Raw genomic sequence first — 27,913 nt, forward strand, 5'->3', positions numbered from 1 at the left:
CCCTGTCTGTAAACTTTTGTGTAATTCTATGGACCTCCGACCAAAAGGGGGACAGACGCTTACATGACCAAAAGATATGGAGCAGGGTGCCCGCCTCCTCTCCACATCTCCAACAAAGATCTGAACTTTGAGAAAACATCTGGTGCAACCTAGCTGGGGTGTAGTACCATTGAGACATTATTTTAAACCCTGCTTCCTGTTGGGTGGCGCAAATTGAGGTTTTGAAAGTGAAGAGGATTACTCTTTCCACTTGTTTCTCGGTAAGCTGTAAGCCCAGGTCTCTTTCCCATTTAGTTATATATGGGGGTTTATAGCCTTTAGGGGACACGATCAATAGTTGGTATGTTAACGAAATAGAGTGATGCATAGGTTCTTGCTCTAGGCTTAGTTGCTCGAATGGTGTCAGAGCTCTTAAATATGGTGTCGGTGAAGTTTGTGCTTTAATAAAGTGAGCTAATTGTAATTTTTGCCAGAATGAAAGGCATTCCAACAGTGGATCTTCCATGATAGCCTTCCTGGACATCCACTGTCCATTTAGTATGAAGTGTCGAAGTTGACTCCTTTCACTGCCCTTCAATTCCAGAAAGCTGGTGTCTTGACACCCTGGCCTAAAATCCGGGTTCCCAATTACTGGTGTGAGTGGGGAAGGTGCCGGTGCGATCGAGTGTTCTTTATTGATTTTTTGTGTTATTCGCCAAGTCTCTCCTAACGTTGGGTGTTTAACTATGTTAGCTGGTAGGTTCTTCTGAGACCAGGGTAATCCTTTTAACTCTAATCCCGCTAGGATTTGCTCTATTTGGATCCATTGCTTTAGCTTTTCATGTTTACATCAATCTATGATTCTTGTCAAGTGGCATGCGGCGTGGTATAGCCTTACATCTGGAAGGCCAATTCCTCCCGACGTTTTGGGTAGCCTTAAAATGGCCTGTGCCAACCTTGGCGGTTTCTGGGCCCAGATGAACCTGCCTATAGTACGGTTTGTAACCTGCAAAAAGGCCTTCGGAACCTTGACGGGGAGGGTCTGGAGGTAGTATAGTAGACGGGGCATGATGTTCATTTTTATAATACTGCACCGTCCGAACCAGGAGAACCCACCTGATTGCCATTTTAGTAGGTCCTTTTTGATGTCTGAGAGAAGGGGAGGGAAATTAATTGGGAAAATATCCTCCACTCTGCTCGGTAGGCGGATGCCCAAGTATGTAATATACGTCTCCGACCATTTGAAGGGAAAGTCTAGTTTAAGAAGGTTAAGCATGGAGTCTGACATGGATATATTTAACGCTTCTGATTTTTGGAAGTTTACTTTGAAAGCAGATAGGGTGCCATAGATCCGCAGTTCTGACATTAAATTAGGTATAGAGATCAAGGGATTTGTTATGAAAAAGAGTAAGTCGTCCGCGAAAGCTGCCGTTTTAGGGGTAAGTGACTCACTGAGTTGAATTCCGGTTATGTTGGGGTTATCTCTTACTGTGCGAAGAAAGGGTTCTAGGGATAAAATAAATATTAGGGGGGACAAGGGGCAGCCCTGCCTAGTCCCATTGGAGATACCCAAGGGGGAGGAGAGCTGACCATTAACTTTTACTCTTGCTGTGGGCTTGGAATAGATGGCATGTATCCAATTCATCATCCGTGTTCCAAAACCTATTTGGTGTAATGTCTCGATTAAAAAGGGCCAGCTCACTCTATCGAATGCCTTTTCGGCGTCGGTAGAGAGAAGGAGCAGAGGTGTTTGTCGTACTCTGGCTGCGTGAATAAGATTAATTGCCTTTATGGTGTTATCCCTCGCCTCTCTGGAAGGTACGAAACCTACCTGGTCTAAATGGACCAGAGAGGGTATTAGTTCTGACAGCCTCATGGAGAGGAGCGAGATCGGTCTGTAGTTTTGACATAATAAAGGGTCCTTGCCCTCCTTGGGGATTACTGAGATGAAAGCCCGTAGGGAATCCTCTGGGGGGTAGTGCCCCCTCTCCGGCGTCGTTGTAAGCCGCTAGGAAATGTGGTGTCAAAATGTTGATAAACGTCTTATAATACGTCAGCGTGTATCCATCGGGGCCTGGTGCTTTGCCCGTATGCATACGTGCAATGGCCATCATTACCTCTTCTCCCGACAACGGTTCTTCCAAGGTCTTTAAGACCTCATCAGGTAACCGGGGAAGTCCCGAGTTCCGAATGTAAGCCCTTATCGCTTCCTGTTCGTGGGATTGCTCGACTCCCGATGACGGACGTTTAATATTGTATAGTGCGGTGTAGTATTTGCGGAACTGGTCCAGTATTCCCTCTGTAGTATGTATTTTGGAGCCATTTTCTCCTTTTAATTCGGGAATAAAAGCTTGTGCCATCTGGGCTTTCAAGGCCCTAGCTAACAGCCTGCCACACTTGTTACTGTGTTCATAGAAAGTGCGTTTGCACTTTGCTATGACTGCCTTAGCCCTCTCAAATGCTAGGGATTTCAATTGACCCCTAAGGGTCGTAAGCTCCTGCAGTGTTTGAATGTCTCTTGTTTGTTTATGGGTGGATTCCAGGTCTCTGATTTTCCCCAGGAGGTCAAGCGTTTGCTGAGCTCTCTCCTTCTTGAGTCGTGTACCAATTTTTATCAAGATCCCCCTAATGGTGCATTTGTGGGCCTCCCACACTAGCAAGGGAGCGCACTCACCCTCTGCATTTGATGAGAAGAAATTCCTCAACTCTCTCGCCACCTCCTCAATCACCTCTGGGGACTGAATCAGTGAGTCATTGAGCTTCCATTGCCATTGTTTGGGTCTTTGGGGTAGTATATCTATGTCTACAAAAACCGGGGCATGGTCCGAAAAGGTGATGGAACCTATTGATGCGGACCGAACTCTAGACAGGAGAGATTGGGGCACCAGTATCATATCGATTCTGGTATATGAGTCATGTGGATGTGAATAAAAGGTAAAATCCTTCTGGTTCGGATGCATTATCCTCCAGACGTCAACCAGATGGAAAGCATAAAAGTTCTTTTTTAGGCGTTTGAGTGCTGCATAGGAGAGTTGTGAAGATTGCCTGGAGGTGTCTAAGGCGGGGTCCATGGTAAAATTAAGATCTCCTCCCAAAATCACCTCACCTTCAGCGAAGTCAACTAGATTGGTCAGAATGGGTTCCAAGAACCCAATCTGACCAGTGTTGGGGAGGTACAGGTTCACCAAGGTTAACAGGGAGCCACCCAATACCCCTTTCACAAATAGAGCCCGTCCCTCCTTATCATTCCAAGTGTCGCGTACAGTCCACGGTGTCGTGGATCGTATCAGAATGCTGACTCCCCTGGACTTGGAATCAACGGAACACCCGTGATATACTATTGGGAAATATCAGTCTTTAAATTTCGGGATACTATTGGCACGAAAATGAGTCTCCTGGAGGAAACATATGTGGGCTTTCGCATGTCTTATGTTGGATAGTACTACGGATCTTTTTTCAGGGGTGTTAAGCCCTTTCGTGTTAATGGACATCAACCTGATAGACTCCATTATGCTCACGGATTTAACTGGACTGGGGTAAGGAAAGGGTGAGCAAGAGGGGCGAGGAAAGGGGGGGAAAAAAAAAAAAAGGGGGGGGGGAGCTGAAAAGTAGCAGCGAAGGGAAAAAAAGGTACAGAGAGAAGAGGAAGAAAAGCAAAAAAGCGTAAAAGTGGAAGAACGAGCTACGTAGATGTCAGTAGACTCGAATAGCTAATGCGCTCAAGACGCTTGTGAGACTAAGTCTCAATACACCCGTGGAACTGCCACTGGGAGCTCCAGAGGGGTGGTAAACTACGTGGGGTTGTGACTGCACACGTCGGAATCGAGAGCCCCCTCTTCCGACCCACCACTAACATAGTGTACTTCATAGAAAAAAATTATCAAACAAAGGCAGCATATAAAACAACATAAAATAGATTATTCAACACGTCTTAATCCACACAACTCAAGTGCCTATAAGAGGGGTATACTCCTATCAGGGTCAACCACCCCTATCAAACAATTCACCCACTGCATGGATGGACACATCTCCATGGGTCTCTTATAACGACCCTAAATGATGTTAAAGGGGCGGGTGTGCATTGTCAGAAGCAATGCTTACTAAGAGCAGTAAAATACCCAACCTACCTCTAAACCATTGGCTTAGCAGATCGTATAGTTTGGCGCCCGGGATTTCAGAATCGTATCAGTGTCCCTTTAATCCATCCTGAGCATACCTCCTCTCCTAAGGTAGGGTGTCATCTCCCTGAGCGTCAGTAGGGGTCACGGTCTTAACCCAGAACTGTTTGGGTTGCACGTGACCCTCCTCCTGCTACCCAGGTGGCAAAAAAGCCGAGGTAGACCCCTACTCTTCCAGGTTCCTATGTGCCATCTCCCAAAACATGGTCAACCTCCTCTATAAACTCCCACCCTCCCCCTCCTCGCCCTCCCTCCCCTTAAAACGTTAGGCCCTATTGTGTTCTGTGACCAGATCTTGTAGCCAAAACCGGGCTTCATCTACTCGTATAACCAAGAGAAAAACCTAAAACAACAAAACAAAAAATATATATAAATTGTACAAGGATTGAGGTTATTTGATTGGAGATCTCAGGTAGTTCGCCCAAGCTATGCATTGTTAGTCTCCTTGTATTTCTTTGTATGGGAACAGATACTGCACCTCTCTCCCTTGGAAGTGATAGGTTAGCCTCTCCTGTTAATAGTTCCTCAGCGTTTTGGCAGTCATTATACTCCCCAGTGCGTCCTCCCGCTCAAGTGCACAAAACAACTATATATTAGTGTCCGGGAGCGCGGGTAGACACACATGGGATCCTCAACATAATGGCTAAGCACCAGGAGGGGGGCAAGGGGGAAGAGCCGTCAAAAAAAAAAAAGAAACTAGGGGGACCTTCCGGAGGATACCCAGTATTGCTCAACAAACAGAAAATAGGGGGGCTAGAAGGGGGGGTGGCTCCTTGAGTAGATCTATAGCCATCTGACTGGTTTAGCATGTCTTTAGTTCCCTGATGTGGAAAGAACAGTCATTCTGTCACTTACTTGAGAGTAGTGTGGGGTCTTATGGTTCCGGTTCTCCCCTTCCCAGGGGAGTAGGTTCTCTCTGGTGACGTCTCGCTGACCGACGGGGAAGCCCCACCTGGGCGATCTGGGAGGTAGGCCGAGGGTCACTTTTTGGCAGAGGTCCCAGCCAATTCCTCAGCGGGAACGGCTCCATGTGTAAGAAAGCAAAGAGGTCTGGGAGCTCTGCATGGCGCCTGAGGGTAAAATAGTCCGCGCCTTTGCGAATAGTCAGTTGCACTGGGAACCCCAATCGGTATGTTAGATCTGCTCTATTTAAGCGCTCCAGAAGGGGTTTTAGCATAGATCTTCTCCACAAAGTGGCCCTGGATATGTCTGGGAAAATTGCTATTTGTGCCCCATCAAAATCTACGGAACCTTTGAGGCGTGCTGCCCGCATGATCTGCTCCTTGTGACTGTAGCGGTGTAGACGGCATAGTACATCGCGTGGTCTGTCTGCATCCGCCATTTTGGGACCAAGCGCCCTATGTACTCGATCAAATTCCAGGGACGCTGGTATGACCCCATCCGGGATCGTATGAATGATAGTTCTCACCGTTGCTGACAAGTTCTCCTGGCCGGTTGCTTCTGGGATCCCTCGGAACCTCAGATTCTGCCTGCGGCTTCGGTTCTCCAAGTCCTCGGCATGCAGTTGCACTTCTGCCAGTTGTTCTTGGTGTTTCTGCTGGGCTCTCTCCAGCTGTGTCACGCGGAGCTCCAGAGATCCCACCGAGGCCTCCTCTCTTGTTAGTCTGACATCGATCTCTTGTACCTCCGTACGGATCTCTTGCAGATCTCTGCGGTGTTGTTCCTCCACTCTCTTTATCAGCTTTTGTAGGGAGGGCCTGTATGTCTGCTTTGGTTGGGAGAGCCTTCAACAAGGCTCGTATGTCTGAGTCGTCCCCTGAGAACCCTGAGGCTGTGCTGGTTCCTGGCTGACTGCACATAGAGGGGTTTAATAACGCTGGGATCCCCGTCAATGGTTGCTGGCTCGACTGCTGTGAGGTTGCCATCACGCCTGAGGGGGAGGTTGGTCGGGTCCCGCCGCGTGTTGAGTCTGTGTAGGCCTCCGGTCTTTCTTTGAGCTTTTCCCTAAGAAAGCGATCAATCTGTGATTAGTCTTAGCTGATCCCCTGTTCTTGCCTCTTCTCCGAAAGCTCATGGCAGAGAAAAAGCGTGTTGAAATGATAGCATAACTGCCGTTTTAGTGGGTCTGGAGTCGGGAGCTCAAGCACTAAGCGACCTCACTCCGCCATGTCCAGGCCACGCCCCCCATTTTTTTTTTTTTTTTTTACAAATCTGTGTATATAAGGTGATTAGGGTGACATCTTCAGTTTCCATCATAACCATCATGCCTCACAACTTAGCCCTGGGCTCTGCACTATAAGATAAACTATGTGTGTGTACTACAATGTACATACACTCACAAAATATCTCCCCTCTATTGATTGGCTGCTTGCCTACCTATCCACTATTGGAAAGCACTGTACTGCAGGGGAAGCAGGTCTGGGACAAGTGGGGGGGCAGAAGGGACATGTGTCCCGGGCATTGAATGGAGGACTGGAATTTGGTCACTCATCCCGCTCCTCACTCACAGGAATGACTGCTTCACCCATTAGAAGGTGCAATGTGTAATGGCTGCTGAAGGGAGGAGTCTGCTTCCTCCTCCCTCCAGCCAGCTGTGGGTGGAAGGGCGAGGGTGCTCAGTCTCAGCACAGCATTGCTAGGGAGTGACACAGAGCACACTGCCCTTCCTCCTGTCTCCCTTGTCATGTGACATCACATGACCAGAAAGGGGAAGAAGGAGAAGTTGCCTTTATTCTGGACAGATACCATGTAAAGACCATGTGATCTTGGAGTACTTTGGGAAGCTGGGACAGCTCAGCCTTACACCTCCCCTCTCCTCCTCAGACCTCCTTAGTCTCCTCCCTCTCTTAAGATGGGTTCACATTTGTGTGTTGGAGGAATGCATGCTAAATCCTGAAATGCACAAAAACACACAGCTCTTTTGCAGTCAAGCAAAGGCACCATTAATTCTTACTGTCAGGGCTTTTTTTCAGCGGGAACATGGGGGAACGCAGTTCCGGCACCTCCAACACTGACTGTATGTAATGGTAAGGGGTACTGGGGTGTGCTGCAGGGTCTATTGATGCTGGCTGCTGAGGGATCTATTCTAACTGGAGGGGATCTATTTTTGCACGGGGGTCTATTCTTACTGGTGGGGGACCTATTGTTGCTGGGGGTGGGTCTTATATTGCTGAGGGGTCAGTTATGGCTGGGAGAGATCTACTGTTGAGGGAGGGGACTATTGTTGCTGGCTGCTGGAGAGTCTATTGATGCTGGCTGCGAGGAGCTCTGTTGTTGCTGCCGGGGGGGTTTTGTTTCGGGTGGCCCATTGTTAATGTTGGGATCTATTGTTGCTAGAGGGGGCTTTATTGTTACTGGCTACAGGGGATCTATTTTACTGCTTTTCTTGTTATCATTAACAAATTCTATACAAATTACTTATCACCACAAAATGATACTTGGTTCTGTATTCTCTAAAAGGGCAGTAATGGGAGTTAGGTAGAGGGTGCTTGGAGGTGGGTAGAGGTGGAGAAAAGGGGTCACTCAGAAAGGGGGAGTTCCTGCACCTATTCTCTGAGAAAAAAAGCCGTGCTTACTGTCATCCCCATTCCAGTGTATGCACTTTTGCGCACGCTCACCTGCACCAAAAGGGTAATAAAGTATTCTGTATTTTGGTGTGGCATGATTTTATAAAAGTTTGGTTGGGGTGTATATACATTATGTATTCTATATCCCCCCTCCCGGTCATTGATGAATTGCTCCACCAGACTCTCACTTGTGTCCTGTGGTCCTGGCTTCTCCTCCCTGGGTGAAGTGTCTGGCCTATCATCCAGCAGACTCTCCACCAGCTGAAGGTAGTGGCTCCCAGCAATTCCTCCCTCCTGGGCTGGAGATTCAGGGAGACATTTCCAGGGCACACCTCCACCTGCACTTTGGTGAAGTCAGCCTGGCTAGATCTGTAGGCTCCTTGCTTATCTCTGTCAGTGCCATCTTAAAAGCATTATAGGCCCCCGGGCAATACAGTGCACTGGGGCCCTGTCTACACAATCACGCACAAGAATAAAAATGCAAATGATCAATAAGGCTAATGGTGTGTGAGAGAGAGGGGCTGCAATGGTGAACCTCTGAACCCCTTTACATTACACAGCCCCCATACCTCTGGACCACTTTACATTACACAGCCCCCATACCTCTGGACCCCTTTACATTACTCAGCCCCCATACCTCTGGACCCCTTTACATTACACAGCCCCCATACCTCTGGACCCCTTTACATTACACAGCCCTCCATACCTCTGGCCCCCATACCTCTGGACCCCTTTGAATTACACAGCCCTCATACCTCTGGCCCCCATACCTCTGGATCCCTTTAAATTACACAGCCCCCATACCTCTGGCCCCCATACCTCTGGATCCCTTTACATTACACAGCCCCCATACCTCTGGACCCCTTTACATTACACAGCCCCCCACACTTCTGGATTCCTGGAAACCTGCGTTACATGTGCGTTTCTCACATTACAGTCAAAATGCACTCCAGTTGGGATCTGCAGTTGGTGTCAATGTTAACTTAATGACCCATGAATGCAGATCCCAAATGTAATGTGTTTACCTGTATTGGATCGTATGGTACAGTAGTACCATGCAATCCAGTTCCTGTGCGTCTTATAACTCTTGGTGTGGTCCAGCACAATTTCAGTCCATTCGAATGAATGGGCTGAAATTGTACTGCACCTGGAAAACATGTGAATCGCACAGGAACGCAGTGTGATCCTGTGTGATTCATCATGTGAACCGGCTATGAGTCCTGGAGCCAAGTGATGGAAAAAGTTCCGCCACCTGGCTCCACTGACTTGCCTGGCAGGGGTACAATAATGTTGTCACCTGGGGCGATTGTCCTGCATATCTAGTAGGGTGCCCTGAGTAGCTGCCCTGTGTAACAGCCAGCATCTCTTTGAATCAGGGGTGGGGAAAAGGGTACTGCATGTGCTAGGGGGCACTTTGGGAGGAGGGAGGACATGTGCGGGGGGGGGGGTGGGGGCAGATTTTCCTAAAACGCCCCCTAGCACATGCAGTACCCTCTCCCCCACACACAAATCACTGCAAGTATTCATGTATATCGGCTTCCCCCGCGCAAGTGTCATCTATAGTGTGTGTGATAGAAACAGACCTTTTAGATGAACTGCACATGCACAGCACAGCAGCGTCTTGCCTCCTGTCTGTATACACGGAAGACGTCAGAGCGGAGGAAGCGTGGTAGGGGGCGGATTCATCGACATGGCACTGTGTGCATTGCCAGTGAGCGAGGCAGCCGGCGGGAAGCGATGACGGCTGCCATGAAGAGCTGGACTGAGATTGCATGGGACAGCAAACACCCCACACAAGCTGCGGGGTGTGTGCGCCCACATTAGCGTGCCCCTCCCAGGCAAGTCACTGCTACATGCGAACAGCGGCCAATCTCGTATATATGGTTGCTCTGGTGTGCTGACAGGCACTGAGTGCAGGCGGCCTTGGCTTGGGTCACTGGGCAGCTGGGGCCCCCCCAGGCAAGTGGGGCCCCCGGGCAGCTGCCCAGCGTGCCCAATGCGAAAAAACGGCCCTGATCTCTGTCACCTCATAGTTGTTTTCCAACAAGGCAAAGTTTAGTTACTAAGGGAACATTGAATTGCCGCTTCCCCCTGAGAGTCCTCCCTCTAGGAAATTCAGCCCAGAACTTTGGTTCCTATGCAAGACAATTGCAAGGATTTTTGTCAGGCAGGTAAACATGCATTTTTTTTGCCGCCCCCCCCCCCAATCCTGGCGCCCTAAGGTAGCTGCCTAAGCAGCCTTATGCTGGTACTAGCCCTGGTTGAGGGTTTGTATTTGAGGGTGGGAATCTATGAGGGGGGGTGGGGGTCGGTTATTGGGGGACGGGAATCTGTCAGTGGGAGGATGGAGGTCATTAGTTGAATGGGCGGGGGTCTGTCCAGGAAGGGTCATTAGCTGGAGGGGCGGGGGAGTCTGTTAGTCGGGGCAGGGCTCATTATTTTTGGGAAGGGATCTGTCAGTTGGGGGGCAGGGGTAGGTAGTCAGGGGGATGGGGATCTGTAAGTGGACAGCAGGGGTTGGTATGGCTCTTCCATACAGATGTGATAACATGTTTTGCTGTCCCTTTTGTACATGTGCTAAGGGGCAAACAGATTCCTGTGATCATAGATAGGATTAATATACAAGTCCACATAAAAAACGATGGACTTTAGAAATGGCATTCGTCCTGAGTGTGTTGCAGAATGTATGAAATATTCAGTATGGATGTCTGACATTTTAAGAATATGAGACAGGTTTTTTTTACATCACCACTTTGCCTCTGTGCAGAGAGGCGTGACTAGTATTCTTATTTCCGTTAGTGTGAAGCTGTCTGCAGCACACGTATTACTTCACCATAACTATACGGTCAGACTTCCTTTGGGAAGTTCACTGCTGACGGGTATACAAGGAAATGAGAGCTGCAAATAAAGATACCTATCTTCTAAAAGTAAATCACATCCCGGAGCAAAGAAGTACAGGAAATTTGTAAGGTGAGTAAACAAACTGAGTGTCTTTACAGTAGTTGAAAACAACCTGTGACTTTGTATGCATGCCAACAAGATGCTAAACGAGAGCTAGCATTCTCCTATTATATAGTACATATACCTGTACCCCTGGGGGAATTTCTGATCATGTCACTGGTTATTTTTGCTTTATGTATTAAATTCCTCACAACAGTTCAAAGTCTTAGAAAATCATGTATAAAGCAGATATTGGTAGGTATTTCAGTTATTTCAGTACATAATGGGTCATTTGGGAAATGTTTAACCACTTAAGGACCAGTCTCGTTTTGGATTTTAGGTGTTTACATGTTTAAAACAGTTTTTTTTTTGCTAGAAAATTACTTAGAACCCCCAGACATTATATATGTATTTTTTTTCTAACACCCCAGAGAATAAAATGGCAGTCGTTGCAATACTTTTTTTTTTTGCACCGTATTTGCGCAGCGGTCTTATAAGCGCACTTTTTTTTTGGAAAAAAATTCACTTTTTTGAATAAAAAAAATAAGACAACAGTAAAGATAGCCCAATTTTTTTTAATATTGTGAAATATAATGTTACGCCAAGTAAATTGATACCCAACATGTCCCGCTTCAAAATTTCGCCCGCTCATGGAATGGCGTCAAACTTTTACCCTCAAAAATCTCCATAGGCGACATTTAAAAAATTCTACAGGTTGCATGTTTTGCGTTACAGAGGAGGTCTAGGGCTAGAATTATTGCTCTCCCTCTACCGGTCGCAGCGATACCTCACATGTGTGGTTTGACCACCGTTTTCATATGCGGGCGCTACTCGCGTATGCATTCGCTTCTGCGCGCGAGCTCGTCGGGACGGGGGGGTTTTTAAAACATTTTTTTATTATTATTTATTTTACATTATTTTATTTATTTTTACACTGTTTAAAAAAAACAAAATTGTGTCACTTTTATTCCTATTACAAGGAATGTAAACATCCCTTGTAATAGAAAAAAGCATGACAGGACCTCTTAAATATGAGATCTGAGGTCAAAAAGACCCCAGATCTCATATTTACACTAAAATGCAATTAAAAAAAAAAAAAAAAAAAGTCATTAAAAAAAAATGACATTGAAAAAAAATATGTCTTTAAGCGGCGTGGGCGGAAGTGACGTTTTAACGTCGCTTCTGCCCAGCAGTGTCATGGAGACGAGTGGGTGCCATCTTAGCCTCACTCATCTCCAGGCACAGGAGGGAGATGGACGCGATCGCCTCCGCCGCTACCGACGGCTCCAGTAAGTGATCTCGCGGCGAATCCGCTGCAGGGACCGCTTTTATCAGAAAGCGGACTGCCGCACGAAAACGGGGATACCGGGGTTATGGCTAACAACGATATCCCCCTTCAAAGTTTGGACGTACATCGGCGTGCGGCGGTGCGGAAGTGGTTAAGCACAATTAGAGGTACTGGCAATAAACGTACCCACACCCAGGTGTACTTGAGATCATGTGTCCCACACCAAGGGGTACATAAATGACTTTTATAAAGGGGTGCAAATCTTTTTTATTTTTGAAAATCTGTTTATTAAGATTTTAGCATCCAAAAACAGTAAATCAACAAAAACAAACATACTGTAGAGCAAACATTCACAGAGATAAACCCATGCAGAGGCCAATGACATAAACAAACAGAGGTCTACCTCCATGAATGTGGAGGTGCAGCTCATACCAATGACATTATACACCCGCAGAACCAGTAAAAATGCAAATAATGCAAGGGAGGGATGTCACACATAGAATAGTGGAGAAAGTTAAAAGAGATAAGCATCATCCTGTGGACATGTCAGAAGCAGCGGAGGGCTCGTCTAGCCATTTAGACCGTACATTGTCGTATTTTCTGGTGCAACTTCTATTGAGATATGTATCCTTGTACAAGGGTAGACTATTGTTCACCAATTGTTTCCAAAATGTGGTAGGAGAGGAGATCTTTTTCCAGTGTAACGTTATCACTTTTCTAGTATAGAAGAGAAGCTAACTAACTCGGGTGTGTACGGCCACAGTGGGTACAATGTGTTCAATCAGGCCACGTAAACATATATGCATGTAAAATTGTATGGGAACCAATGACATTTGATTTACCAGGGACAACACTTAAATTGTATTAGACAGTCGTGCAGAGAGACTGAGGTTCGGAAGGGGAGATCCCAAATAACTTCCCAATCATCATTATCCAAGTCTGGTATGTCCTGCTGCCACCGAGCCCTAAGTCCCTCTAGAACAGGTAGGGATGCTGTTATTAGATTGGAGTATAGATGGGAGGTAGCAGACCAAAGCAGACCAATCAATACAAGGGATTGTGAGAATTGACAGCTGAAGGCATGGGAGAGCTGTAGGTAGCAAAGTTGGTTTATATAAAAATGCTTTGGAAAACTTGTACAGTCTGATACGTAACACTTATAGAATTTCAGATATTTGAGATAAACTTGAGCCAAGCTGATTTTCATTTTGTTGTATATAATAAATTACACAATCAGGGAGCTTGCAAATTTATAACTTAAACACATTCAGCGAAAGTTCATCCAACAGCTAACAAAAAAAAACACATCCAGGAGAGAAGCTTGTGAACGCTAAACAAAGTGTGGAAATAAAACCTACTTTACATTACATGTCTTGCATGATTTTTATTTCTAGTGCTTTAGAACAGTAGTTCTTAACCTCAGTCCTCAAGTATCCCCAACAGGCCATGTTTTCAGGTTTTCCTTTACTTTGCACAGCTGCTTTAAATCAATATCAATGGCATGGTATTGATAAGAGCTATTTTATCTAAGGGAAGTTCCCAAAACATGGTCTGTTTGGGGGTTCTTGAGGACTGAGGTTGAGAACCACTTTTTTAGAAGATATAAGTAGACTCATTTACAGCTTAACCCCTTCCTGACCAGCCACCGCAGTTTTACTGCGGCAGGATGGCTTCTTTGCGCGAGCCGTCGTAGCTGTACGTCAGGTCTTTAAGACGATTTAGCTGGCACACGCGCCCGCCCACAGTGATCCCTCTTGACAGAGCGAGAACCGGGATCTGTGTGTGTATACATACAAATCCCGGTTCTCTCAGCGGAGAGGAGACAGATTGTGTGTTCCTATTAAGTTGGAACACCGATCGGTCTCCTTCACTAGTCAGTCCCATCCCCCCACAGTTAGAACGCACCTAGGGAACACCGTTAACCCCTTGACTGCCCTCCTAGTGTTAACCCTTTCCCTGCCAGTGACATTTATACAGTAGGCAGTGGCTATTTTTAGCTCTGATCGCTGTATAAATGTCAATAGTCCCAAAAAAGTGTCAAAAGTGTCCGATCTGTCCGCCACAATGTCGCAGTCACAATAAAAATCGCTAATCACTGCCATTACTAGTATAAAAAAAAAATAATAATAATAATAAAAATGCCATAAATGTATCCCCTATTTTGTAGACGCTATAACTTTTGCGCAAATCAAACAATATACGCTTATTGCAATTTTTTATTTTTTTTTACCAAAAATATGTAAAATAATACATATCAGCCTAAACTGTTGAAGAAATGTTTTTTTAATTTTTGGGGATATTTATTATAGCAAAAAGTACAAAATATTGTGTTTTTTTTTTTTTTTTTTTTTTTAAATAGTCACTCTTTTTTTTTGTTTATAGCACAAAAAGTAAAAACTGCAGAGGTGATCAAATACCACCAAAAGAAAGCTCTATTTGTGGGACAAAAAGGACGTAAATTTTGTTTGGGTACAACGTCGCAATTGTCAGTTAAAGCGACGCAGTACCGTATTGCAAAAAATGGCCTGGTCAGGAAGGGGGTAAATTCTTCTGGGGCTGAAGTGGTTAAACATGGCTATTTGACAAATTGTTAGGATAAACAAATATTAGAACATTTTTTTCTTTTATTATGTTGCACTCATAGGTTACTTGCACACAGTAAACATTTTATATATTTGTATATATTTAAACTTTGGATTGAGTAGGGAGTAGTTAAAACCTCCATCAGGGCTTTTTGGCATCTGTGTCCCATTGGGGAGATTTGTATTCACTTCCTGTTCCTGTCCTGTAAGCACAATGATGTAAAAACATTTGTATATCCTAATATCGCTACAGGTCAGTTTACGTCTCACACTTCAGTCTCCGTGTGCTGGTGCCGACTCGCTTTGGCTTATGAAACTTATAGCTTGCAAATAAAAAAAAATACTGCATATCAGGATGCAGGAATAGTTTCTTTATTTAGCCACAGCATGCAAAAACAACCCCTGAAGCAATTTGTGTGACAACACAGTGCTTTTTCAGTATTTTGACTCATATAATAATCATTATGCTGTGGTTTGAAAAGCATCAGTGTGTGATCTTGCATGCTGTGAATAACCAGTTGTGAACATTGAGTATGAAACCTCAAAAACCTCAATGAAGTACACAGGGCGTACATGAGTGTGCCCCGTCCTTCTCCCCTTTGGGAGTTGCTGTGTTACACAGCAGCTATTACTGATGCTGCTATAAAAAAAATGGACCTTCCAAACACTGTTTGAAATTGAGATAGTAAGTTGCAAAGTCATTTTTTTACTTTGTGTTTACTCCAAACACCAGTCTGTTCATTCTGTTCATCTGCAGATCAAAGTTGTGATGCCTAATCTGCATACAGTGCATCCGAAAAGTATTCACAGCGCTTCACTTTTTCCACATTTTGTTATGTTACAGCCTTCTTCCAAAATGGATTAAATTAATTATTTTCCTTTAAAACTCTACAAACAATACCACATAATGACAACATGAAGAATTTTGTTTGAAATCTTTGCAAATTTGTTAAAAAAAAAAAAAAAAAATCCCACGTATTGACAGCCTATGCTCAATACTTTGTTGAAGCACCTTTGGCACCAATTACAGCCTCAAGTCTTTTTGAGTATGATGCTACAGGCTTGGCACACCTATTTTTGGTCAGTTTCTCCCATTCTTCTTTGCAGGACCTCTCAAGCTCCATCAGGTTGAATGAGGAGCATCGGTGCACAGCTATTTTCAGATCTCTCCAGAGATGTGGCTGGGCCACTCAAGGACATTCACAGAGTTGTCCCGTAGCCACTCCTTTGTTATCTTGGTTGTGTGCTTAGGGTAGTTGTCCTGGTGGAAGATGAACCTTTGCCCCAGTCAGGTCCAGAGCGATCTGGGGCAGGTTTTCATCAAGGATGTCTCTGTACCTTGCTGCATTCATCTTTCCCTCGATCCTGACTAGTCTCCCAGTTCCTGTCGCTGAAAAACATTCCCACAGCATGATGCTGCCACCACCATGCTTCACTGTAGGGATGGTATTGGCCAGGTGATGAGTGGTGCCTAGTTTCCTCCATACATGACGCTTGCCATTCAGGCCAAAGAGTTCAATCTTTGTTTCATCAGACCAGAGAATTTTGTTTCTCATGGTCTGAGAGACCTTCAGGTGCCTTTTGGCAAACTCCAGGTGGGCTGTCATGTGCCTTTTACTGAGGAGTGGCTTCCGTCTGGCCACTCTACCATACAGGCCTGATTGATGTAGTGCTGCAGAGACGGTTGTTCTTCTGGAAGGTTCTCCTCTCTCCACAAAGAAATGCTGGAGCCCTGTCAGAGTGACCATCCGGTTCTTGGTCACCTCCCTGACTAATGCCCTTCTCCCCCAATCGCTCAGTTTGGCCGGGCGGCCCTCGCTAGGAAGAGCCCTGGTCGTTCCAAACTTCTTCCATTTATGGATGTTAGAGGCCACTGTACTCAATGGGACCTTTAATGCTGCAGAAATTTTTTTGTACCCTTCCCCAGATCTGTGCCTTGATACAATCTTGTCTCTAAGGTCTACAGACAATTGCTTGGACTTCATGGCTTGGTTTTGGCTCTGATATGCACTGTTAACTGTGGGACCTTATATAGACAGTCCCCTTCCAAATCATGTCCAATCAACTGAATTTACCACAGGTGAACCCCAATCAAGTTGTAGAAACATCTTAAGGATGATCAGTGAAAACAGGATGTACCTGAGCTGAATTTTGAGTGTCATAGCAAAGGCTGTAATGTACATGGGATTTTTTTGTTTTTTATTTTTAATACATTTGCAAAAGTTTCAAACAAGCTTCTTGCACGTTGTCATGGGGTATTATTTGTAGAATTTTGAGGAAAATAATGAATTTAATCCATTTTGGAATAAGGCTGTAACATAACAAAATGTGGAAAAAGTGAAGCGCTGTGAATACTTTCCAGATGCACTGTATGTCAGTTAAAGCAACACATTTTATTTAGTTAAAATTACATGAAAATAAATTGTTCCTAATAAACCCTTATCAACCCCTTTATTTACCCTAATCAACTCTTTGCTTATTTTTATTTTTTAATCATTAATATTTAATCTTTTTTTTTTTTTTTGTTCATATTTAGTATTGCATTGTATATTTAGTATTGTTCATATTTAGTATTGTATATTTGGTGTTGCATTAAAAAAGCAAAACTGTAATAAAAAGTCTATATTTTATTTGTAAATAACTTCAAAACGCTTTGTACTAGAATCATAATTTTAGTTTAATTGTAGATTGCAGAAATTATCAAACAAAATGTATACATATTATCTACCGTAACACTTTTTTTTTTTTTGCATGGTAAAATAGATATCCAATGAGCTGCACATCTACACAGACGCACTGTAGCATAGTATGTGGCAGCCTCAACCTGGTCTCCCACCAGGCCAAGCCTCAATGTGTTTCGCTCCGCCCCTCGGAGCTTACTCATGGGGATGGGAACTCCAAGAGTAAGGGGGGGTATGCATTTATGCATCATTGGCTGCTGCATAAGTGAGGAAAAGAGTGTCAGGTGTGTGTATATCTAGTCATGAAAATTTAATCCTATGAGGCTCCATATACAGACACAGCAAAAGTGCGTGAAAAGGAAGAATATAGGAAGGAAGGAGCAGGAGGGGGAGCTGGGAAAAAAAAGGGGGGGGGGGAGGGAAGGAAGGAGAGCAGGAAGAAGGAAAGGACATATGAGACTATTCATAATAGTGGGTAATGTCCCACTCAGGGCCGGATTTGCCACAAGGCCACCGGGGCCAGGCCTTGGGGCGGCAGTGGTGTAGGGGCGGCGCCGCTCCTGCAGCGACTTCGCGGCCGCCCCCCTTTTGTGCTGCCCATTAAAGTCTATTATGGGCACCAGTGCCCATAGAAAAGATGGCCGCGAGCTGACCACGCAACTGCGCATGCGCCGTTCCGAAGCCGGCCGGTTTTGGGAAAGCTCGTAAGTGCTCGGCCGGGCGGCGCAAACACGCTACTGCGCATGCGCCGCCCGGCCGAGCACTTACGAGCTTTCGCGCCATTTTTTAAAAAATCGAGAGTAGCTAGTAATGTCAGCGGTGCGGCGGCGGGGGAGAGAGATGACATCTCTCATTGCCCGCACCGCTGTTCCGCCCTCCTCCTTCTGATGGCAGGCAGCATGGCAAGGGACATCCCAATCTGGTGGCAGGGAGCATGGCAAGTGACATCCCCATCTGGTGGCAGGCATAGTGGCAAGTGACATCCCCATCTGGTGGCAGGCATGGTGGCAAGTGACATCCCATCTGGTGGCAGGCATGGTGGCAAGTGACATCCCCATCTGGTGGCAGGCATGGTGGCAAGTGACATCCCCATTTGGTGGCAGGCAGCGTGGCAAGGGACATCTCCATCTGGTAGCAGGCAGCGTAGCAAGTGACATCCCCATCTGGTGGCAGGCAGCGTGGCAAGTGACATCCCCATCGTGACAGGCAGCATGGCAAGTGACATCCCCATCTGGTGGCAGGCAGCGTGGCAAGTGACATCCCCATTGTGGCAGGTGACATCCCCATCTGGTGGCAGGCAGCGTGGCAAGTGATATCTCCATCTGGTGGCAGGCAGCGTAGCAAGTGACATCCCCATCTGGTGGCAGGCAACGTGGCAAGTGTTATCTCCATCTGGTGGCAGGCAGCGTAGCAAGTGACATCCCCATCTGGTGGCAGGCAGCGTGGCAAGTGACATCCCCATCTGGTGGCAGGCAGCGTGGCAAGTGACATCCCCATCTGGTGGCAGGCAGCGTGGCAAGTGACATCCCCATCTGGTGGCAGGCAGCGTGGCAAGTGACATCTCCATCTGGTGGCAGGCATAGTGGCAAGTGACATCCCCATCTGGTGGCAGGCATAGTGGCAAGTGACATCCCCATCTGGTGGCAGGCAGCGTGGCAAGTGACATCCCCATCTGGTGGCAGGCAGCGTGGCAAGTGGCATCCCCATCTGGTGGCAGGCAGCGTAGCAAGTGACATCCCCATCTGGTGGCAGGCAGCGTAGCAAGTGACATCCCCATCTGGTGGCAGGCATAGTGGCAAGTGACAAGAGATGGTGGCAAGTGACACGCTCAGGGCTCCCAATGATTCTGCATTATGGTGAGTTGAACTATTTCAGTTTATATTACAATGTAATGATAGAAATAATGTGTTTCAATTATCCTGACACCATAACAACCATGGTGCCGGGGATGATTGAAGCACTAACACCAGCCATTGCCTTGAAAATTTGCCTGCGAAAAATCCTTACCCCTCGCGCGCTTACCCTGAAGTATTTTTAGTCTGTACAATTAAAGCCAGTTATTTTCAGTGTTCTCGTGTATGGAGATATGTTTTTAATTGATCTATTGTAGAAGTCATCGATAAAGGACGTGGTGTGTGTGTATGTGTGTGTGTGTGTGTGTGGGGGGGGGGGGGGGGGGCGGCATTGAAGGACCCGGTCTTGAAGCGGCAAAGGGAGTAAATCCGGGCCTGGTCCCACTCAAAGTTTAGGCCCTTGAGGATACAGGTGTTAAATAGTTTCATATGTCCCTTTCTTCTTCCTGTTCTCCCTCCTTCCCCTTCCACCCCTCCCTTTTTTTCCGCCCGCCGCCTCCTCCTGCTCTTTTCCTTCCCTATTCCTCCTTTTCTCCCTTTCCCCCTCTTCCCCGTCCCCTTCTCACTCCCCACCCTTTCCTTTTTCCCCTTGACACCCCCCCCCCCCCAAATCCACTAATAACCACCTCTTTTCATTCCTGCTATTTTTTTCATCATGTTTATCATCAATGTCCTTTTTTATTGATTAGAAAGACCCTCCAAGAAACAGGGACTATTTGTTGGCACAACAGAGAGTATTCCTGTTTTATCTAATTCTGGGATGAAGGCACCCCCACCCTCCCACCATGCTCCTACGTTTTTTATTGATTAGCTCTTATTATCTACAAGATTATATTATATCCATACCTGAGTGCTTTGTTGGGGAATTCCATCAGTTAACTTTGGATACTATGTAAAATAGGATTTTTTTAGAGTTTTTTTTCAATCATTTTTAAATTTTGATCCTGATTTTCTCAAATGTTTCCATTGTTTAAAATTCTTTTTCATTGTTATTTTATTCAATAAATAAAAAAGATCCAAATTGATTTTAACAGAGTTTAATTTGTATCCCAGGCTGTTCATAGATCTAGGTTTTTTCTATCATACTTCTCAACAGTACTCTATACCTTTAATGTCTGGTTCTAGCGGACGCTCTTTTACTGTGTCTGCATATATGGAACCTCATAGGTTTCAATCTTTACGAGTATGACCAGATATAGGAAGGAAAGACCCTCACCATGCCAACATCCAAAATATATATATATCAGGATTGAACAAGTCAAAAAATTGGTGGACTTTGTGGGCACATAATGAGAGGAAAAATGTGTAAAAAAGCATGTGTTATTACAGCATATTTAAAAAAACATATAAACAGCATACAAACAACACCCTGTATGGACACAGTTACCCAATAATGCAGTTACAGAGGGCTGGATCTAAGGTACAAGGATTGGTTAGGTAATATATCAAAGTGAAAAAGAAATTTTTGATCCAGCAATGCCTCAAAGAACTTGCTTGTCGATGCGTTTCACTAAAATATTAGCTTCCTCAGGACAGATACTGGGTAGGTGCTGGTATAGTTATTGCAACATTTATCCAGAAAGAGTAGATATAACAGAAAACATACAGACATAGACACACCAACATGTATGCTTGCCTGGTGAACTTGAGGCTCAGGGTATGGAGACACCTCACAAAACTAAACAGACACACAATAGGACGAAGTGTCAAACTTCATATGTGTATGCGGTGATGAAGTACAAGTATATCATGTGGTCTATAATAGGTACCACTAAATGAAACAAAAAAATATTCATTATAATACACTATGGAATAAGGTGCACCTATACATAATGCAGTTTCAGAGGGCTGGATCTAAGGTACAAGGATTGGTTAGGTAATATATCAAAATGAAAAATAATTTTTTGATCCGTGGGGCAGAGCAAAACAAGTTGGGGACATGGCCTGGTGGGAGACCAGGCTGAGGTTGCCACATACCACGTGGATGTGCGGCTCATGGGATATCCATTTTACCATGCATTGAAGTCTGGAGCCGGGTGGACTTAAAGTGGAACTTCTCCTATTGGGTGAAGTTCCGCTTTAAGTAATGAGAAAGTTATCTCTGAGTTAAGTCTGTAGAAGAAATATATTTGGTACCTTTTCTGAGACATGCAAAACTTACCTGTTTTCTGCTTATACTTAGTCATCAGTGACATAAACATCTTTATGCAAATCTAATGACACTAGCTATCAGAGGTAGCAGTGCCTTAGATTTACACTGCGGATATACAGACTGGCTAAAGGCACAGAACAAATAATGCTGTTTTCCACGTGCAAGTAAATTTAAAAAAGTAATTTTTTCGGGGTACTGCTTAGGCACAATTAACATTTTTAGATGTCCCCTATAACATAGCAGTTTTTCACATTTTGAGTTCAGGTCCATTTTGTGAACAAAAAATGCACCTACCACTAAAAACTTATCCCTAATGGGCTGTACTTACTGTTGCACTGTCATTCCTTTAAAATGGTACCTGGGAAGCCCAGCTCTAGGGATGAGCTTCGCATTCGAGTCGAACGCATGTTCGACTCGAACATCGTCTGTTCGATCGTTCGCCAAATTACAAACGATATGGGCCGTTCGCGCCAAATTCGTGTGGCGCGTCACGGCCCATAATTCACTGCGGCATCGCAGTGCATTGCTGGCTGATGATTGGCCAAGCATGCACTATGACCCGCATGCTTGGCCAATCACAGCGCCGTCAGTAGAGAGAGCTGTAATTGGCCAAAGCCAGGGTGGCTTTGGCCAATTATGGCTCAGGGGGTTTAGAACATGCCCCACACTAAATAAGGCCACCTGCACGGCGGCCCTGTGTAGTGTGTTTCGGCGTGCTTAGATAGAGAGAGAGAGACAGTGTAATTTCATTTGAGTTAGATAGATTAGGCAGGACAGTCAGTGAGTTAGCTGCACTTACAGTGTTTGTGTATATATATGCATCCCAGGTGTTGTTGTGTTGTTATATATATACACTGTATTCAGTTTAGCTAGATCCGTTCCTGTTATCTTCCTACTGACAGGCAGGCTTGTCTTGTTATAAACAGAATCCACCCTCCAATGGTGCAGATGGATAGCGGCGCTAACTATAACAATGATGGCAAAAAAAAAAAAAAATTGCTTGAAACCCCACCGTTCTTAGTACCTTGGGGTGAGTTAGAGATGTGCTGAATCTCAAAGGTGATGCATCATAACTTAGCACTCACTCTTATAACACATATAGTATTAGTGATCTAAATGAATAGAACACTCCCGTGTGTACAACAGAATAAATGTCCCCCAATATTCCAACTAATTTGTGATGAATATATATTACCATACACCACGTGAAAAAATACAAATAGTTCCTACAATATATAATCACTTGAAAAACATATAAAAAAATAAAAAATAAAAAAAAGGTTAGTGTAGTGCGTCCTCCTCACAGTCAAAATAAAAACGATGCAGCGCTAAAAGTGAGCAATGAGTGAAAAATTTAAAAACATCTAAAAAAGGAAATACATGTGTATATTTATATACCACAATATATAATGAAACGTGCTATCAATAATTAATTATTCATCAAAATTGAGAAAAAATATATATTAAAGTATGAAAAAAAGTGAAAAAAGCTGTTGAAATATACAATGATCACAATATATGAAAGAGTCCCATCACACACAGTGCAAAAGAACATATATATAAAAGTCCATAAAATAATCCAGGAACTAATCCCAAAAAACGTAGTGAAAAGAATCCAGACTTCCAAGAGTTAAGAACACCCAAGTGAGTAATGAGGCTCCTTACCGACTATACTGACCACACAGGTGGTCACAGCAAGCATTAGGGAATATTAAGGTCTCCCAACAACCTATACTGGCATCTTGCAATAAGGCTGGATCAACATATAATTTCAGTAAACTCCAGGGTGAATGTAAGAGGTGGTACCTTCCAAATATACATTAAATAGAATGCAATACATACTACTGATCCAAACACCAATATATAGTTCCAATAAACTTAAATGTGGATCTCAGAAGGTGCAACCTTCCCAATACATGTTAACCTACATGTAATAGGTACTATTGATCTACTGTGCATCCTCCTCACAGTGTTCAGCTAAAGCTACCTGTAGAAGGTTGGTGGTGTTTTGTGGTGTTTTCCTGAACCTATCACTACTGCAGGCAGCTAAATAAGCTACAAGTTCGTTTTTTGCGAGCTCTGCACAGTGTTCAGCTAAAGCTACCTGTAGAAGGTTGGTGGTGTTCTCTTACTACAGGCAGGCAGTTGATTTTGCTAGCTGCAATATCAGTACATACATACATACATACACATATATATATATATATATATCCCAGCTTAGTGCAGCTACAGGCCATTAGTATGTCTGGAAGGCCAACAGGGAGAGGCAGACAGTCACAAGCCAATAAAAGAGGGCAAGCAGGCTTTGTGTCTAGAGGCAACAGTGCTGGTCGTGGAGACGGTGCATCCTCCTCAGCACGTGGCCGTGGGACACGCTTGCCTTTTTTTCGGCAGCTGGCCGTGTTGAGCCGCAACATGTGGAAGACTTGGTCGAGTGGATGACCAAGCCGTCCTCATCCTCCTCATCCTCTCTCACCCATGCTCAGGGTACTTTGTCTGGCAAAGCAGCTGCCAACACGGCCTCTTCCCTCGGCTCAATGGCATCAGTGACTCCTTCCCTAGCCCCACCATGTCCTCCTGAGGAGTCCCTCGAACTGTTTGACCACAGTGTTGGGTACATGCTCCAGGAGGATGCCCAGCGTTTAGAAGGCTCTGATGATGATACTGAGCTAGATGAAGGCAGTAACATGAGCATGGACAGAGGGGGTGCCCAAGAAGGACAGCAATCTGGCAGTCATGCTCCCCCTGCTGCAGCATACTGCCAGGTTTGCTCCAGTGATGAGGAGGGAGGGGATGATGAGGTCACTGACGCAGCGTGGGTGCCTGATAGGAGAGAGGAGGAGGAGGCACATCACCAATGAGGCAGGATGCCCTCCAGGTGCCAGCCTAAGGGCAGCACACTGACTGCATCACACCCCAAAGCTCCGCATGTGCAGGGCGCTGCTGTCTCTGCGTGTTATTCCAAAAGTTCTTTGGTGTGGGCCTTTTTTGAGACGAGTGCATCAGATCGCACTGCTGCTATTTGCAACATATGTCTCAAGTGTATCTCGCGTGGCCAAAACATCTCCCGCTTGGGCACCACATGCTTGACCAGACATATGTTGACCTGCCATGCAGTTCGTTGGCAAGCGTATCTAAAAGACCCACACCAAAGAACAAAGAGGACCTCTCCTTGCTCCTCATCAGCTGAGATCTCCAACCCCACAATACCTTCAGTCCTCTCTGAGACCTGCACTGAGAGGAATGAAGGTGTAGAATTAGGTGTGTCACAGCCAAGTACTTGTGGGCAATCTGCTTTCGGTACACTGACGTCAGATTGTACCAGGCAAATTTCCCTGCCCCAGCTGCTGCACCGCCAAAAGAAGTTCGCTCCCAGCCATCCACATGCCCAGCGGTTGAATGCTAGCTTGGCAAAATTGCTAGCACTTCAACTGCTGCCTTTTCAATGGGAAGACTCTGCCCCCTTCCGTGAGTTTGTGGAATGTGCGGTTCCTCAGTGGCAGGTACCCAATTGCCACTTTTTCTCACGGAGGCGATTCCGGCTCTCTACCGGCATGTGGAAGGCAATGTCTTGGCCTCGCTGGACAGGGCGGTCAGCGGTAAGGTGCATATTACCGCTGACTCATGGTCCAGCAGGCATGGACAGGGACGTTACCTAAGTTTCACCACGCATTGGGTGACTCTGCTGGCAGCTGGGAAGGATGCAGGACAAGGTGCAGTAGTGTTGGAGGTTGTTCCGCCACCACGCCTCCAAAATGCCACTACTAATGATTGTGACACACCTCTCTCCTCCACCCCCTCCTCTTCTTCTTCCTCCATGGCCTCTTCCTGTGCTTTGTCCTCGGAACCAGTGGTGCTCTGTAGCCGTTCAAGGGGCTACGCAAGTATGCAGGCCAAAAGATGCCATGCAGTGCTTGAGCTGGTGTGCTTGGGGGACAGGAGCCACACTGGGGCACAGGTTCTGTCAGCTCTGCAGGGGCAGGTTCAGAGGTGGTTGACATCACGCCAACTTAAGGCAGGAATGGTGGTTTGCGACAATGGCACCAACCTCCTCTCTGCCCTCCGACAGGGACAAATGACCCATGTTCCCTGTTTGGCTCACGTCCTTAACTTGGTGGAGCAGCGGTTCTTGGGCAGGTACCCGGGCTTACAGGATGTCCTGAGGCAGGCCAGGAAAGTCTGTGTGCATTTCCGCCGGTCATGTAATGCCAGTACTCGGCTGGCAGACCTCCAAAAGGAGTTTAACCTGCCCAAGAACCGCCTAATCTGTGACATGCCCACCAGGTGGAACTCAACGTTGGCCATGCTACAGTGGCTGCACACGCAGCAGAGGACCATCAATGAGTACCTGTGCGACTATGGCACCAGGACAGGGTCAGGAGAGCTTGTTTTCTTTTCCCCACGCCAGTGGGCCATGATCAGGGATGCATGCACTGTCCTGTCACCATTTGAGGAGGCCACGAGGATGGTGAGCAGTGACAGTGCATGCATCAGTGACACTGTCCCCCTTGTCCACCTGTTGGAGCACACACTGCGTGGAATAATGGACAGGGCACTTGAGGCAGAACAGAGGCAGGAAGAGGAGGACTTCCTTAGCTCTCAAGGCCCCCTTTATCCAGTGTTCCTGCGTGCCCGCCGATCACACAGGAAGAGGACGAGGAGGAGGAGGATTGTGTCAGTATGGAGGTGGAGCCTGGCACTCAGCATCAGCAGCAGTCTTTAAGGGATCAGTCCCAAGAAACACATGGACTTGTACGTGGCTGGGAGGAGGTGGCTGCGGACCATGTCGTCCTTAGTGACCCAGAGGACTCTGGACCGAATGCCTCAGCAAACCTATGCTGCATGGCCTCCTTGATCCTGCAAAGCCTGCGTAAGGATCCTCGTATTCGTGGTGTCAAGGAGAAGGACCAATACTGGCTGGCAACCCTCCTTGATCCACGTTACAAGGGTAAGGTTGCGGACCTTATCTTGCCATCGCAGAGGGAGCAGAGGATGAAACATCTTCGGGAGGCCTTTCAGAAAGGTCTGTGCAACGCATTCCCAGAGACTGGGAGGTTACAAACTCCTGTTTCTGGACAACGTGTTGCTGAGGCTTCATTCAGTCAAAGAAGGAGCGGTGGAGAAGGTGGCAGTCTGACCGATGCGTTGAGACAATTTTTTAGTCCGCAGCCCCAAGGTATGATCGGTTCCAGCAACCATCGCCAGCGTCTGTTTTACATGGTGCAGGAATACCTAGGGGCAAGATCTGACTTGGACACCTTTACCACCGAAAATCCTCTGGGTTACTGGGTCTTGAGGATGGATCACTGGCCAGAGCTTGCACAGTATGCAATTGAGCTACTGGCCTGTCCTGCATCCAGCGTTCTTTCGGAACGCACATTCAGTGCTGCTGGAGGCTTTGTAGCCGATCACAGGGTGCGTCTGTCCACCGACTTGGTCGATCGACTGACCTTTATAAAAATGAATCAGTCTTGGATCACCACCAGCTACCAAGCACCTGATGCTGATGTAACCGAATAATTTTTTTTAAAATCTCAGATCCCTTCAAAGACTGCCTATGCTGATGCTGAGTGACTATCCTGAGTAATTATCCTCTTCCTCCTCAATGATCACGCTGATAGCTTGTAACAACATTTTTGGTTCTGGGCGCCGCCACCAGTGCCTAAGGCCCAATTTTTCAGCCCCTTTTTAACAGGGGCGTGTAATTACAATTTTTGATGCAATACTTTGCAGCAGGGCTCGTTTCTGCGTTCCAACTAGAGTATCTGTGAGGGGTTACAGTGTTGTGGCACCAGCACCAGTGCCTAAGGCCCAATTTTTAAGCCCCTGTTTAACAGGGGCGTGTAATTACAATTTTTAATGCAATACTTTGCAGCAGGGCTCATTCCTGCATTCCAACTAGAGTATCTGTGAGGGGTTGCAGTGTTGTGGCACCAGCACCAGTGCCTAAGGCCCAATTTTTCTGCCCCTGTTCAACAGGGGCATGTAATTACAATTCTTGATCTAATATTTCACAGCAGGACCCTGTGAGGGCTTACAGTGTTGTGGCCACAACAACACCTAAGGCCCAAATTTCTGCTGAGCAGGCCCCTACTTTCAAACATCCAACTTACAAACGACTCCTACTTGCAAACAGAAGGAGACAACAGGAAAGTGGGATGAAATCTACCCCTAGGAAGGGAAATTCTCTCCTGTAAGAGTTAATATGGGAAAAAACATTTCTCCTTTCCACTGATGCTTTATCACCAATCCTTGTTTCACAAAAAAACCCAAATTTTGAAAAAACATTTGTCATTGGGACAAAAAGTGAGGTGAAATCTTCTGAAGAGGAGCACAGGCAGCAAAACAAATGTCACAGGGGTGATAACCCTTCCCTATGTTTTCCAAAAAGCTTAAAATAGATTTTTTGGCTGGAGCTAAACACGTTCAAAATGTACCAGTTCAAAATTACAAACAGATTCTACTTGACAACAAACCTACAGTACAGATAGAGATAGCGGCGCTAATATAAATTGTGTAAAATAATGGGTCAGAGCAGCATAATGCCTATTACCCTCTACTTACACATAAAAATATTAATAATAATAGTGTCATGAAAAATATTATTTTTATCATGAAAAGAAATTTCTTTAACACCCAGTGAAAAGTGTCACTATAAATAATAAATTACAAGAAATGAATGATCAAGCTCAACAGTTGTTTTTCAATCTTCTTGTGTGAAAAATCTTCTACT

At 45.7% G+C, this 27,913-nt stretch overlaps 1 protein-coding gene across 2 annotated transcripts in view; it reads left to right on the forward strand.

The window, feature by feature from the left end:
* Window positions 1-10,495: 10,495 nt before the first annotated feature.
* LOC141110950 (uncharacterized) overlaps window positions 10,496-27,913 on the forward strand; it is a 123,397-nt gene continuing 105,979 nt past the window's right edge. For both annotated transcript variants that reach the window (XM_073602764.1, XM_073602763.1), the window contains exon 1: window positions 10,496-10,654. The gene's annotated coding sequence lies outside the window, so the exon portion shown is untranslated. The remainder of the gene's footprint in view (window positions 10,655-27,913) is intronic.

This window comes from Aquarana catesbeiana, linkage group LG10 (genome assembly GCF_042186555.1).
Source record: "Aquarana catesbeiana isolate 2022-GZ linkage group LG10, ASM4218655v1, whole genome shotgun sequence".
Classification (NCBI taxonomy): domain Eukaryota; kingdom Metazoa; phylum Chordata; class Amphibia; order Anura; family Ranidae; genus Aquarana; species Aquarana catesbeiana.